The following is a 15760-nucleotide window of genomic DNA, read 5'->3' as shown; positions in this document are numbered from 1 at the left end:
CAAGAAGAAAAATACAATTAGAAAGTAGAGAAATGTGGGGCGCCTGGGTGTTTCAGTGAGTTAAGCCTCTGCCTTCAGCTCTGGTCACGATCTCGGGGTCCTGGGATCGAGCCCCTCATCGGGCTCTCTGCTCAGCAGGGAGCCTGCTTCCCCCTTTCTCTCTGTGTCAAATAAATAAATAAAATCTTTAAAAAAAATAAAGAAAGCTGAGAAATGAACTGGATATATAACATCAAAATGGTTAACTTGGGACGCCTGGGTGGCTCAGTTCGTTAAGTGGCTGCCTTCGGCTCATATTCTAGCTATATGGAGTCCCCAAACAAATGGACAGCTGGGCACAAACTCATCAATGAAATGGTAAGGGGAGAGAGGTACTAAAGCATTGTCAAATCTACCAGCCTTTTCTGGGTCAGCTGACAATAGAAGAAAGGGCACATAATTTGAAGAGCTAGCAGAAGATAAATGTGGTGGACAGAATATGTTGAAGCCATGACTGGGTCACCAGGAGACCAGATATGGCTGTGGTGGGTACTTCTCAGGACTGGGGTTTATGTAGATGCGAAAGCCATAATACCAGACATACAGACACTTACTGGTATTGACGGAGGCCCCCAGGCCACAGAATCAAACCAGGAAACAAACCTTACAGTAATTACGGCCGTGGGTCTAGGCCAGTAAGAAGAAAATCTGATGTAAAAAGTTTAATGGGTTACTAAGGAAACACCTAAATCCAGCCCGGGGTGAAATAAATAGAAAATGGAACAGTGTTCTGGCAGAATAAATTGTCTAAATTACATAATAAACAACTATCCTGATACCCTAGAGCTATGCAAACTGCCAAAATACAGTCCCTTAGGGGCACCTGGCTGGCTTGGTTGGTGGAGCGTGAGACTCTCAACCTCGTGCGACTCTCAACCTCGGGGTCACAACTTTGAGTCCCATCCTGGGTGTAGAGATTACGTTAGAAAAAAAAAATGGAGGTGCCTGGGTGGCTCAGTTGATTAAGCATCTGACTCTTGGCCTCAGGGTTGTGAGTTCAACTCCTGCACTGGACTCCACACTAGGTGTGGTGCCTACTTAAAAAAAAAAGTGTTTTTTCTGGGGTGGGAGGGTGGGGGGGTGTTGCCTGGGTGGTTCAGAGGGTTAAGCCTCCGCCTTCGGCTCAGGTCATGGTCTCAGGGTCCTGGGATTGAGCCCCACATCAGGCTCTCAGCTCAGCTGGGAGCCTGCTTCCCCCCTCTCTCTCTGCTGCCTCTCTGCCTACTTGTGATCTCTCTCTCTGTGTCAAATAAATAAATAAAATCTTTTAAAAAATTGTTTTTTTAGGGGCTCCTGGGTGGCTCACTGTGTTAAAGCCTCTGCCTTCGGCTCAGGTCAGGATCCCAGGGTTCTGGGATCGAGCCCTGCATCGGGCTCCTTGCTCAGCAGTGAGTCTGCTTCCCCCCTTCTCTGCCTGCCTCTCTGCCTACTTGTGATCTCTGTCAAATAAATAAATAAAATCTTTAAAAAAGATTTTTTAATATATATATTTTTAAGATTTTATTTATTTATTTTTCACAGAGAGAGCGCGCACACGTGCAGGCAGAGTGGCAGGCAGAAGCGGAGAGACAAGCAGGCTCCTTGCTGATAGAGGAGCTGGATGTGGGACTCAATCCCAGGACCCTGGGATCATGACCTGAGCCAAAGGCAGAGGCTTAACTAACTGAGTCACCCAGGTGTCCCTGTTTTTTTAATCTTAAAAATAAAGAGGCAACAGATGGAGCTATGTCTCAGTCTTCCTGCTTGGCATGACTCTGTGCCATGGACATTTAATGGGACTCTTGATATAACCAAGGTGACTGGATACATTGCAACATTATCAAATTCTTAAGGAATGTGCTTGCTTGCTATGATTCTGATACTGCTTCAGGCCTGTTGTAAGGCATTAAGTGTAACAGCGTCAGGGTGTGAACTGTACAGCAGATGTGTTTGTGAATTATGTCTCAGTTCTGGACACAGCTCCTTGGGTGTTACGGGTTTTTTTGTTTTGTTTTGTTTTGTTTTTATTTATTTGAAGAGAGAGATCAAGTAGGCAGAGAGGCAGGCAGAGGGGGGGGGGAGGTTCCCTTCTGAGCAGAGAGCCCAATGCAGGGCTTGATCCCAGGACCCTGAGATCATGACCTGAGCCGGAGGCACTGAGCCACCCAGGTGCCCCTTTGGGTTTTTTTGCTCTTTTTTTTTTTTGCGTCAAGTCTACCCTTATCATGGGCCTTGAATGCACGACCTCAAGACGGAGAGTCGTGTACTCCGCCAGGGGAACCAGGCAGGCACCCCTGCCACAGCTCCCTGTTGATTCCCGCTGTTAAAGGCTGCCTGCATCCCACTGAGGGCTAGCTCACACCTTTAACAGCGTCAGAATATTTGTGTTCCTCTCACTTGTATTTCTGTAACACCTACAGTCCAAGGATGAGGTGGCAAGAGAAATATAGTAATCGTATTAAGGATCAACATGTTAGAGCTTGCTAAATTACCAATAGCCAATCAGAGCAAGAGCGTGATTATAAACACAGGAAGCAACGCACAAAGAGCGCAGTTATAAACAGTCGGATGGGCTGGAGGGTGTCCACCCAAAATCCAAGTTTTGTCCCCCACCCAAATCTCAGAATGGGACTTTATTTGGAAAAAAAGATCATTCCTGATGTCATCAGTTTAGATGAGACACCAGGTTAGGGTGGGCCCTTTCCTCTGTGACCAGTGTCCTTGGAGGGGGAGGAGCCACACAGAGAGACACAGAGGAAAGATGGAGGTAGAGCCACAAGATGGAAAAGGCCAGGTAGAAACCGTCCTCAGAGTCTTCGGGGGTGCATGGGCTGTGCAGGTAGCTTGATTTTGGAATTTCAGGCTCCAGAACTGTGCATGAACAAGTTTATTGTTCGAAGATACTCAGTTTGTAATAAGTTATTACAGCTTCCCTAGGGGGAAGAGAATTTGCAGAAAAAGGAGGTCTCCATTGTCAGATTCCTGATCCTGATGCCCCTTGCTCCTACCCACAGCAGGAGTGCACCCTGGGGGTGCCTGGATTAAGCATCTGATTCTTGGCTTGGGCTCACTCAGATCGAGCCCGCTTTGGGCTCTGTGCTCAGTGCAGAGTCTGCTTGGGATTTCTCTCTCTCTCTTTCTCCCTCTGCCCCCCCCACCCCATTCCTGTGTGTGCTCTCTCTCAAATAAATAAATCTTAAAAAAAAAAAAAAAGAGGGGCGCCTGGGTGGCTCAATGGGTTAAACCGCTGCCTTCAGCTCAGGTCATGATCCCAGGCTCCTGGGATCGAGCCCCACATTGGGCGTTCTGCTCAGCAGGGAGCCTGCTTTCCTTCCTCTCTCTGCCTGCCTCTCTGCCTACTTGTGATCTCTGTCTGTCAAATAAATAAATAAAATCTTTAAAAAAGAAAAGAGGGCGCCTGGGTGGCTCAGTAGGTTAAAGCCTCTGCCTTCGGCTTGGGTCGTGATCCCAGGATCGAGCCCCACATCAGGCTCTCTGCTCCGCAGGGAGCCTGCTTTCTCTCCTCTCTCTCTCTGCCTGCCTCTCTGCCTGCCTCTCTGCCTACTTGTGATTTCTCTCTCTCTGTCAAATAAATAAAATCTTAAAAAAAAAAAAAAAAAGAAGAAGAAAAGAAAGAAAGAAAGGGGGCACCTGGGTGGCTCAGTGGGTTAAGCCTCTGCCTTCAGCTCAGGTCATGATCCCAGGGTCCTAGGATCGAGCCCCACATTGGGCTCTGCTCGGCGGGCAGCCTACTTCCCCCCCCCCGCCTCTTTGCCTACTTGTGATCTCTCTCTCTGTGTCAAATAAGTAAATAAAATCTTAAAAAAAAAAAAAAAAAAAGCCTCCACACCTCCAGGGGTGTGTGGGTAGCCCAGCTGGTTAAGTGACTGACTCTTGGTTTTGGCTCAGGTCACCAGCCCCGTGGGGGGTTCCGCGCTCAGTGGGGAGTCTGCTTGGGATTCTCTGTCTCTCCCGCCCTGTGCAAGTGCTCATGCATACACATGTGCTCGTTCTGTCTTAAATAAATTAAAAAAAAAAAAATCACATTCCTTGAAAAATGGAAAAAAAGGCTACCTCTGGTCAGCTCCCACATCATTACATGAAAGCCAGTGGAGTTCACAGAACATGGTTCACTGAAAGCCTTGGCTCCTCCGTCCACTACACTCATCAATGAACAACCCCTGGGAGCAGCGTAGACGTCGGAAGGAGACTCAGCTCTGCATTGTAATCACACACGTGCTGAGCCACAGAGGCGGCAAGTGGCATCTTCAGTGTCCACAGCAATGCTGCCTCCCCCCATCCTCCTCCGCTGGTGAGACCCTCTAGCCCTCCACTTCCCTTTCTGGCTTCGTGTTTTCCCTGTCTTTCCAGTCTTGGAGAAATGATGGCATTAAAAATTTTACATACTGTGTGAGTCTGCATAGATTTCAAGCTTCCCTCCTCTTGGAAAAAGAATCAACTTTTAACCACACCTCTGGACCTAAAACAGTAATCCTTGGGGGCCTGGGTGGCTCAGTTGGTGGAGCATCTGCCTTTGGCTCGGGTTGTGATCCCAGGGTCCTAGGATTGAGCCCTGCCTCGGGCTCCCAGCTCAGTGGGGAGCCTGCTTCTTCCTTTCCCTCTGCCTCTCCCCACCATTCATGCTCTCTCTCAAATAAATAAGTTAAAAACAAAAAGTTATCCTTATTCAAACTGATGCACATTCATTATTTCGCAAGCATTTCTTTTTTTAAATTTATTTATGTGAGAAAGTGGGAAAACACACATGAGAGGGAGCAAGAGAGAGAGAATGAGCAGAAGGAAGACAGAAGGGGAGGGAGACGCAGACTCCCCACTGAGCAGGGAGCCTGACACGGGCCTCGATGCCAGGACCCCTGGATCATTGTTGCGCCCAAATTTCGAGACCTCCCCAAAGACGACCACCAGAGTCCAGAGTCAAAGCCAAACAGCAAGGGTCGTTTATTACGAGTTCGAACCCGGACCTCCGCGCACTCGTTGCCGGTGACGCTAAGAGGTCCTGAGCTCAGGATCACAGCACTTTTTATACACTATTTTAGGGGAGGCAGGGACTTAGCATACATCATAGTATCTCATAACAAATCACTACATACCGCTGGAAAATCAAACAGCAACTCTATAATATGACTGGCGCGCTACAGAGCCGGAAAAGGGCTAGGAACAGATTATTGGTTAGGCAAAGGGCTGTCATTCTTCAAACTGCTTGGGTATGTGTCACCTCAGAATTGGCCGGGGTCTCCCTGCCAAGCTGCGGGGTGCCAGATGGTTATTATCTCCTGTACCCAAAGCTGGGTGGGGGGTCCGGGAGCAGTCACTTTGACATGTCCAGTTCTGGGTGGGGGTTTCTCTGGCTCCAGATGACTGTTATCTCTTGGCCCAGAGCCAGGTGGGGGTCCGGGAGCTGCCGCTCTGCTAGGTTCAATTCTGGGCGGGGGTTGTGTGGTTATAGAGTGCCTATAGAAAGTTTGCTGGTAATTTTCCATCTCCTCATGGGTTAGCAAACGAAGGTACAGAAGCAGAAATAGTGGTTATGGTTATAATTTAGGCATCTCATCATGATCTGAGCCCAAGACAGACACGCCACCAACCAAGCCAGCCAAGTACCTCACAAGTATTTCTCAAGCATCTACTATGTGCTAGGCACTCTTCTGGGTGCCAGGAACATAGCAAAGAGCAAGGTGGTAAGGTTCCTACGCTTGAAGAGCTGACAATTGAGGGAAGACCTCAATGAGCGAGTAAATAAGATCAAAATGAATGCAATCACTTTTTAAAAGATTGTTTATTTGAGTAATTTCTATACCCAACATAGGACACAATCTGTTCATTTAGAGACTGCGAGTGCATGTGCTGTGGGGGAGGGGGAAACAGAGGGAGAGGGAGAGAGACTCCCAAGCAGGCTCCCCATTGAGTGAAGAGTCTGATATAGCGCTCAATCACATGAACCTGAAATCGTGACCTGCGCTGAATCCAAGAGAGACATTTAACGGACTGAGCCATCCAGGTACCCACCCCACCTCCTCCCCAAACACAATCACTTTAGATATCATGATAAGTGTTAGGAGAGAAATAAACAGGGATGAAATAAACAGTGTGAAAGGGAGGTCTGCTCTTTTTTTTTTTTTTAAGATTTTATTTATTTGACAGACAGAGATCACAAATAGGCAGAGAGGCAGGCAGAGAGAGAGGAGGAAGCAGGCTCCCTGCTGAGCAGAGAGCCCAATGCGGGGCTCCATCCCAGGACCCCAGGATCATGACCTGAGCCGAAGGCAGAGGCTTAACCCACTGAGCCACCCAGGCGCCCCGGGAGGTCTACTCTTAACAGGCTGGTCAGGGAGGTCTCTGTGAAGGTAACATTTGAACTGAGATCTAAAAGAGCTGGGGCAAGAGCATTACTAGCAAAGGAACACCGATTGCAAAGGCCCTGAGGCAGGAAAGTGCTTGGATACTGTGGCTAAGTCACAGGGAATGAAGGTGTTGGGTCCATGATCAAAGGAACAAGACTGATGCAAAGCGAAGGTCAAGCAAAGCTTTACTTCGTGCCAAACATCAAGAATCAAACTGACCGGCCAGGGCCGTCTCTTGCAAACAGACTAGCTCTTAAGGGCAAAAGCCATGTGGTTGGGCCTGGCCACGCACAGGTGGCCAACGAGATTGTAACACAGAGAAAGCTGCACAGTCCTGCTAGGTCACACTTAAGTGACCAATTGAATTACAATTTACCCTATAGTAGATATTTGAACTAGCCAATCAGATCACCTTGGTCAGAACTGGCACCCAAAAGGCACCCAAAGGGTGGGGCCCATACTCCTTGGTAGCTAAGGAGACAGTATGCACCCCCCCCCCACTGATTGAATACCTCCACCTGGCCTGACCCACCCTTGTATTTGAGCTTTGTTACCTGGGACTGGTTTCCGGGAATTGTTTTTAAGTAAGTCCCCTTGGGGGGAGGGGGAGGGTGGCAGAGACAGTTTACTGCATAAACAACAAAATCACTGTTTAGCCGGATGGCATCGCTCTGGCTAAATAGGCCCTTACAGAGGGTACAAACAATCACATAAGATTGATCGTCAAGTGCCCTTAAGTTTTAGTTTCCTTGTATTCTAACCAGGGTTCAGGGGACCCGAGAGCCCTTGCCCCCGGGCAGGGGGGTGGGGGGAGGGATGTGGCAGACAGATCAAGTTCAGCCACTCACCTCTGACAAAAATCCAAAGGCAGAGACACAAGTGGTGTTGAAATGAGAAAAGATTTCTGTGAGCCTGACACGGGAAAGATGGCAGACCAGTGTGTGAAAGACGGTAAAGTGCTGGAACTACTTCTAGGTTTATATAGAGAAAGCGTGAGACAAAGGTTGGGTAGGTACGGGGAAGTACCTACCCAACCAAGTGGAGAGGCTCTTCACCAAGTCAGATCAGTCCTTTGAGCAATCTCTTCACCAAGTCAGATCAGTCCTTTGAGCAATCTCTCCCATCTTGAAGGGCTCAGGGCAGTCCCGGTTGCTTGAGGGGGTAGTTTTGGCTCACCACCCACCCTCCGGGGATGATTTGCCTGCGGGGTCTTTTGTCGGAGTTAAGAGATAAACTGGAAAGAACTTAATCCATTACAGACTGAGGTCAAAATGGAGGTAGTCCTCTTCCTTGACTACTGTCATTAATCACACTTGGCTGCTTCGAACAGTTTATAATTCTGGAGGTCAGACGTCTAGAGAGGGTTTCTCCAAACTTAAATCAAGGTGTTGGCAGGGCTGGATTCCTGTGGGCACTTCAAGAGAGAATCCATTTCCTTGTCTTTCCTGGCTTCTAAAGGGTGCCTACATTCCTTGGCTTGTGACTCCTTCCACCTTCAAAGTCATCTGGGGGACATCTCTGTCTCTGACCATTCTGCCTCCCTCTTATAAAGATCCTTGTGGGGGTACCTGGGTAGCTCAGTCAGTTAAGTCTCTGCCTTTGGCTCCCGTCGTGATCTGGGATTGAATACCATGTTGCGCTCCCTGCTCAGCGGGAGCCTGCTTCTCCCTTCGCAGCTTCCCCGCTTGGGCTCTCTCTGTCAAGTAAATAATATCTTTAAAAAACCCAAGAGGAGGCACCTGGGTGGCTCAGTGGGTGAAGCCTCTGCTTTCAGCCCAGGTCATGATCTCAGGGTCCTGGGATCGAGCCCCGAATCGGGCTCTCCGCTTCCCCTTCTCTTCCCCTCACTTCCTCCTTTCTCTCTGCCTGCTTGTGATCTCCCTCTTTCTGTCAAATAAATAAATAAAATCTTATATATATATATAAAACAAAAAGAGAAAAATCCTTGTGGTTACATCAGGCCTATTCACGTAATCCAGGATAATTTACCCCATTTTAGTATCTTTAACTAAATCTCATCTGCAAAGTCCCTTTCGCCACATAAGATAACATATTCACAAATTTGGGGAATAGGACATGGCCATTTGTCTTACTCTGTATGGTCTTCCATAACAAAAATACCAGACTAAAATAGAATAAAAACAAATAAAATACTATAGACTGTATGACTATCAACAACAGAAATGTATTCCTTACAGTTCTAGAGGCTGGGAAGTTCAAGTTCAACGTGCTCACAGATGGTCTGGTGAGAACTCATTTCCTGGTCTATAGAAAGCGGTCTTCCCAGTGTCCTCACATTGGTGGAAGGGGCAAGGGAGCTCTTTGGGGTCTCTTATGAGAGTGCTAATCCCACTCAGAAGGGCTCCTCCCTCATGATCTAAGACACCCCCCCCAAAGGCCCCACCTCTAAATACCATCACACTGGGCATTGGGATTTAACATGTAAATTTTGGGGAAATGAAAATATTCGGTATATGGCGAAAACTTCAAGGGAGATATTACTCTGCCTGCTACAGCCCTTTAGGTCACACTAAAAGGAGTTCAGATTTTTTTTTAAAGATTTTATTTATTTGACAGAGAGAGAGAGATCACAAGTAGGCAGAGAGGCAGGCAGAGAGAAGGGGGAAGCAGGCTCCACGCTGAGTAGAGAGCCCCATGAGGGGCCTTGATCCCAAGACCTTGAGACCATGACCCAAGCCGAAGGCAGAGTCTTAACCCACCCCAAGGAGTTCAGATTTTACTTAAAGTGTTAAAGGGAGCGCCTGGGTGGCTCAGTCACTTAAGCATCTGCCTTTGGCTCAGGTCATGATTCCGGGGTCCTGGGATCGAGCCCCACATCCTTGCTTGGTGGGGAGTCTGCTTCTCCCTCTCCCTTTCCTCCCCACTCATGCTCTCTAATAAAATCTTTAAAAAAAAAAAAAGTGTGAAAGGATGACAAAATGGAGTGACATAATCTGATTTATGTTTCATTTCTTTTTTATTGACTGATAGAGAAAAGGACCCAGAGTAAAAGGCTGGCAAAACTCCAGCTGTGATGCTGTGATTTCTAATAAATCCATGTTCCATGTTCCTCTTTGCCTCCCAGAGTTCCTAAACCCTTGGAATTTCCTAAGTAATTAGAGTGATAAATTGTCTTTTGTTATTTGTAACGACCCCTTTCCAACCACATCTGACTTTATGTTGCTGACTGAGGTGGCTTTTGGAAAGCCCCTGGGTCACCTAAGAATGGAGACTGGCTGCCGGGAAAACCAATCATGATCAGAGGGCTGGACTTATCATCCACACTCCCATCCTCCCCACCTCTGGGGTGTGGAGATACAGATCGTCCATGGCCAATGATGTAATGAACCCCGGTTGTGTAATCAAACCTCCATAAAACACAAAAAGGGTGGGGTCCTGAGGACTTTCTGGGCTGGGGAAGAGCAGAGGTAGTGGGAGTACTGTGTGTCCGGGAGAAGGTATGGAAGCTCTGTGCCCCTTCTCATATCCCTTGCCCTATGCCCGTCTTCTCTCTGGCTGTTCCTAAGTTATATCCTTTTCTAATAAACTGGTAGTAGGTAGAATGTTTTCCTGAGGTGCCTGGGTGGTTCAGTGGGTTAAGCCTCTGCCTTCAGCTCAGGTACTGATCTCAGGGCCCTGGGATCGAGCCCCGCATTGGGCTCTCTGCTCAGCAGGGAGCCTGCTTCCCTCTCTCTCTCTGCCTACTTGTGATCTTTCTGTGTTTCGGATGAATAAATAAAATCTTAAAAAAAAAATGCTTTCCTGAATTCTGGGATCTGCTCTAGCAAATCAATCAAACCTGATTTGATGGGGGTGAGGGGGTGATGGGCACCTCAGACTTATAGCCAGTTGGTCAGAAACACAGGTGAGAACCCGGATTTGCAATTGATGTCTAAACGGTGTGTGTGTGTGTGTGTGTGTGTGTGTGTGTGCGCGTGCACGTGCGCGCCCATCTGTGCACGCCTACGGTCTTGAAGGACTGAACCCTTAACATGTGTGACATGGTGCTGTCTCCGGGTAAATAATGACAGAATTGGTTAAATTTGTGGGCTGTCTCGCTGGTGTCCCAGAATTGCTGGATGTGTGGAAAACCCACACACCTGGTGTGAGAAGTGAAGCAGTACTGTCATGTAGGGGAGACAATGGGAGTAAGTTTTTCTGTTACACTAGCATTTAGAAAGCCAGTAGAAGAGGAGGCAGCAGCAAAGAAGATGGAGAAGGAGCTGCAGCTGGGGGAAGTGGAAAACCAGGAGAGGATACGGCCTAGAAACCAAGAGAAGGACACTTCAAGATGGCAGGAGTGGTGACGGCAGCTGGCTGAGGACTGAGAAGACCCCTGGATTAGGTAACATGGAAACTGTGCTGACCTGGATAAAAGCTGCTGCTGCTGCGGAGTGATAAGGCCCTAGGTCAGATCGGAGTTGGTTGAAGAGCGAATAGAAGATGAGTTAAATCGCAACACCTGGGTGGCTCAGTCAATTAAGCGATCAACTAGTGATTTTAGCTCTGGTCATGATCTCAGGGGTGGTGGGCTCAAGCCCGAGGTTGGGCTCCCCACTGAGTGGGGAGTCTGCTTGAGATTCTCTCTCTCCCTCTCCTCTCGCTGTGCATGCTCTCTCTAAAATAAATATATATTTTTTAAAGGTTTTATTTATTTATTTATTTGACAGACAGAGATCACAAGTAGGCAGAGAGGCAGGGGGCAGCAGGCTCCCTGTGGAGCAGAGAGCTGGATGTGGGGCTCCATCCCAGGACCTGGGATCATGACCTGGGCCGAAGGCAGAGGCTTAACCCACTGAGCCGCCCAGGCACCTCTTAAACAAAGATTATTTATTTACTTACTTATTTATTTGAGAGACAGACAGTGAGAGAGAGCATGAGCAAGGAGAAGGTCAGAGGGAGAAGCAGACTCCCCGGGGAGCTGGGAGCCCGATGCGGGACTCGATCCTGGGACTCCGGGATCATGACCTGAGCCAAAGGCAATTGTCCAACCAACTGAGCCACACAGGTGTCCCTTAAACAAAGATCATTTAAGTCAAATGGTGTAGGCCTAGGCTGTCCATTACAGTAGCCACACCCAGATGTGGCTAATAAGCCTCTAAATGAGGCAAGTTTTTTTTTAAAGATTTTTAAATATTTTATTTATTTATTTGACAGGGAGATCACAAGTAGGCAGAGAGGCAGGCAGAGAAAGAGAGGGAGAGAAGCAGGCTCCTCGCTGAGCAGAGAGCCCAATACGGGACTCAATTCCAGCACCCTGAGATCATGACCTGAGCCGAAGGCAGAGGCTTTAACCCATTGAGTCACCCAGGTGTACCAAAGCAAGTTTATTTTATTTTATTTTTTAAAAGATTTTATTATTTATTTATTTATTTACTTGACAGACACAGAGAGAGATCACAAGTAGGCACAGAGGCAGGCAGAGAGAGGAGGAAACAGGCTCCCTGCTGATCGGAGCCCAATGTGAGGCTCGATCCAGGACCCCGAGATCATGACCTGAGCTGAAGGCAGAGGCTTAACCCACTGAGCCACCCAGGTGACCCAAGGCAAGTTTATTTTAAAGATTTTATCTATTTGTCAGAGAGAGAGGGAAGAGCACACAAGCAGAGGGAGCAGGAGAGGGAGAAGCAGGGTCCCCACTGAGCAGGGAGCCTGATGCGGGACTTAATCCTGGGACCCTGGGATCATGACCTGAGCCAAAGGCAGATGTTTAAGCGACTGAGCCACCCAGGTATCCCAATGAGGCAAGTTTAAATAAAGCTGAGTTGCAACTGGAAAATACACACCAGATTTCCAAATACAGTGTGAAAAAAGGGAGTATTTCATTAATAATTTAAATATTGATTTCATGTGGAAATGTACACAATTTGGATATATTGTGTTAAATATATTGTTAACATTAACTTCACTTCTTTTTCCTTTTTATTTTTTTTTAAAGATTTATCGAGAGAGAGTGCGAGCGAGTGCACATGTGAGAGTAAACACAAGGAGTGGCAGAGGGAGAGGATCCCAAGCCAACTGTGCTGTACTCTGAGCCCAATGTGGGGCTCAGCCTCAAGACCCTGAGATCATGACCTGAGCCGAAATGAAGAGTCCGATGCTTAACCGACTGAGCCACCCAGGCACCCCAGATTCTCCGTATATCTCACAGTTGTTCCTTCTGGACCTTCTTTCTAGGGTCCTTCCCCTATTCCCAAAACTTACTAGGTGAAGAAGCAAATCATGTGGCTCGTGCTGGAGGAGTTTCAGGCAAATGAAGCAGCAAATACAAAGGTCCTGAGGCAGAAGGCTTCTTGGCTGGTTGTGCACAGGGGGGAAAAGGGCAGTGTTGTTTGGGAGCAAAGTTAGAGGAAGCGACAAGTGGTAGGAAATGAGGTCTGGGCCGTAAAGTGTAGAGGAGATGGGCTTTGTCATTTATTTGGAGGGGGATGGGAAGTAGGTTTTTAAGCCGAGGAATGTCCGTCTGGTTTACCTGCAGACTGCAAGAGGCAAAGGTGAAACCTGGAGACCAGTTAGGAAGCTTCTGCAATAATCCAGGTAGCACCAGGATGGTAAGGGTAACTGCAGAGTGGTTGTATCCTGTATATATTTTGAAGGCACAAGACAGGGTTTGTGAAAGAAACTGGATGGAGCTGTAAGAGAAAGATAGGTTAAACCTGACTTTAGGGGTGCCTGGGTGGCTCGGTGTGTTGGGCCTCTGCCTTCAACTCAGGTCCTGGGATTGAGCCCCACATCGGGCTCTCTGCTAGAGAGCCCGCTTCACCCCTCTCCCTCTGCCTGCCTCTCTGCTTACTTGTGATCTCTCTCTCTGTCAAATAAATAAAAATAAAATAATAATAAGCCTAAAGTTTCTGGTAAGATAGCGTTGTCATCTGCTGAGATGGTAGTTTTATTTTTATTTATTTATTTATTTATTTAAAATAGTTGATGTATTTATTGGACAGAGACAGTTCACAAGTAGGCAGGGAGGCAGGCAGAGAGAGAGAGGGAAGCAGGTTCCTCGCTGAGCAGAGAGCCCAATGCGGGGCTCGATCCCAGGACCCTGAGATCATGACCTGAGCCGAAGGCAGCGGCTTAACCCACTGAGCCACCCAGGCGCCCCGAGATGGTAGTTTTAGAAGGATATTTGGGGGCTGCCAGAAGTAGAATTAAGGATAGGTTTTGGACCTGTGAAGTGCAGAAGAACTATTGCTTATTGGAGATGCCAAGTAAGCAGTAGGGGGTATACAAATTTAGCATTTTAGGAGTAAGGTCAAGTCTGGAGATACAAATTTGGCAGTCCTCAACCCACAGCTGGTATTTAAAGCCACCGGAGGAGATCAGATCATCCGGGGAGTAAATGTATTAGAGGAGAGGTCCAAGGACAACCTATGCCACTCTAAGTTTACGGGTTAGAACAAACCAGCAAAGGACACTAAAAAAGAATGGCGTCTTACAACCTAAAGACCAGGGGAGAGAGTGCCAAGGGAGAAAGTGAAAATGGGTCAAATTCTTTGGACAGAGGAAGCACAATCGAGTGTGGGCTTACCCCGGATTTCACAGTGTGCCCTTCCTATGAGTGGTTTTGGGGGTGAGCGAGGCAACAGCCTGATTTGGAATGGGCTCAACAGGGATAGGAAGGGACAGGAAGAGGGGAACAGTTCCTTCCAGTTCTGATATAAGCAGAGCAGAGTGATGAGGGGGATGTGGGAGGCAAGAGAGTGTTAAAGTGGGGAGAAATCACCGCATATTTGAATGCTGATGAAAATCATCCAGTAGAGACTGAAAAATTCACAGTGCAGGACAGTATATCCTACAAGACTCAGAGTTGTGTCAGCTGTGCTGGTTTGTATGCCCCTGATGGATCTGAAACTGCTTAAAAGTATAAAATTGAGTAAAAGTCAAAATGGCTGTCATAATGCTTCAGCAAAGCTGTTTTTTTTTTTTTTTTTAAGATTTTTTATTTATTTATCAGGGAGAGAGAGGGAGAGAGAGCAAGCACAGGCAGACAGAATGGCAGGCAGAGGCAGAGGGAGAAGCAGGCTCCCTGCTGAGCAAAGGAGCCCGACTCGATCCCAAAACACTGGGATCATTACCTGAGCCGAAGGCAGTTGCTTAACCAACTGAGCCACCCAGGTGTCCCCAGCAAAGCTCAGTTTTAAAGTAATCCTTTTCCTCTCTTCAGCACACCTCCCCTCTTCCCTCAGCACGTGAAGACAGGATGAAGGAGGCTGGCAGCACAACACAATGCCTGTGGAACCCTGCTAAATCCTGTATTTCCCCATAAAAACTTCCAGCCCCTTCTCGGGGCTGGGGAAGGCCTTGCAATTTTTTTTTTTTTAAAGATTTTATTTATTTATTTGAGAGAGAGAAAATGAGCGGGTCGGGGAGGCCTTGAGGGAGAAGGACAAGTGATCTGCATTGGGTTTGATCCCAGGACCCCACACCATGACCTTGAAGTTGACCACACAACCTACCGTGCACGCAGGTGCCTCGAGGGCTTGTGGGTTTTGAAGGCCATAGTCTGCTGCGAGGCCTTCTTTGCTGGGCAAAGCAAGAAAGCTATTGTTCCTCTTTATCCCCAACTCGGTCTTCCTGTTCTGTTTGGCTCTGAATCGTGGAGGTCGCTTTTTGACAACACACCTAAAATGCAGTACAGCTGACCTTTGAGCTGTGTTGGTCCACTTACACTTTTTTCAATAAATACAGTACTGTAGATGTATTTTTCTCTTCCTTATGATTGTCTTATTAACATTTTCTTTTCTCTAGTTTAAGATACAGTAAAAAAGGGGCGCCTGGATGCCTCAGTATTTAAGTGTCTACCTTTTGGCTGTAGTTAGGATCCCAGGGTCCTGGGATCAAGCCCCACATCCAGCTCCCTACTCAGCAAGGAGCCTGCTTCTCCCTCTCCTACTCCCCCTGCTTGTGTTCCTTCTCTCACTGTGTCTGTCAAATAAAATTAAAAAAAAATCTTTTAAAAAATACAGCCAAAAATATTTATAATACATAGGACAATATGTGTTCATTGTTATTGGTAAGGCTTCTGGTCAACAGCAGGTTATCAGTTTATAAGTTTTTGGGGAGTCAACAGTTCTATCCAGAATTTCCACATCACCCGGGGGGTCAAGGTACAGCAGATGGTTCAAGGGTGTACTGTATATTAAAAATTGAAATCATCGTCTCCCTTAGAAACCTGCTGTTGCTTCTTTAGTTCTATCTCACTAGGTGGAAACTCTTAATTACCCAAGTAAGAAAACTGCACATAGTAGTGACCACATGGTGAACAGTCACAGTTTTATTGTGTACCAAGTGAAACAATGGATGTCCCAGGTAGTTGTAAGCATCAAGGAAAATGCTATGACCCAGACTTGAAGGTCAAGTAACACAAAGGTGAGTAGACA

Source organism: Mustela putorius, unplaced genomic scaffold (assembly GCF_011764305.1).
Source record: "Mustela putorius furo isolate JIRA1106 unplaced genomic scaffold, ASM1176430v1.1 tig00003853_pilon_pilon_pilon, whole genome shotgun sequence".
Lineage (NCBI taxonomy): Eukaryota > Metazoa > Chordata > Mammalia > Carnivora > Mustelidae > Mustela > Mustela putorius.
The sequence above is the reverse complement of the archived record's forward strand: the minus strand, read 5'-3'. Positions refer to the sequence as shown.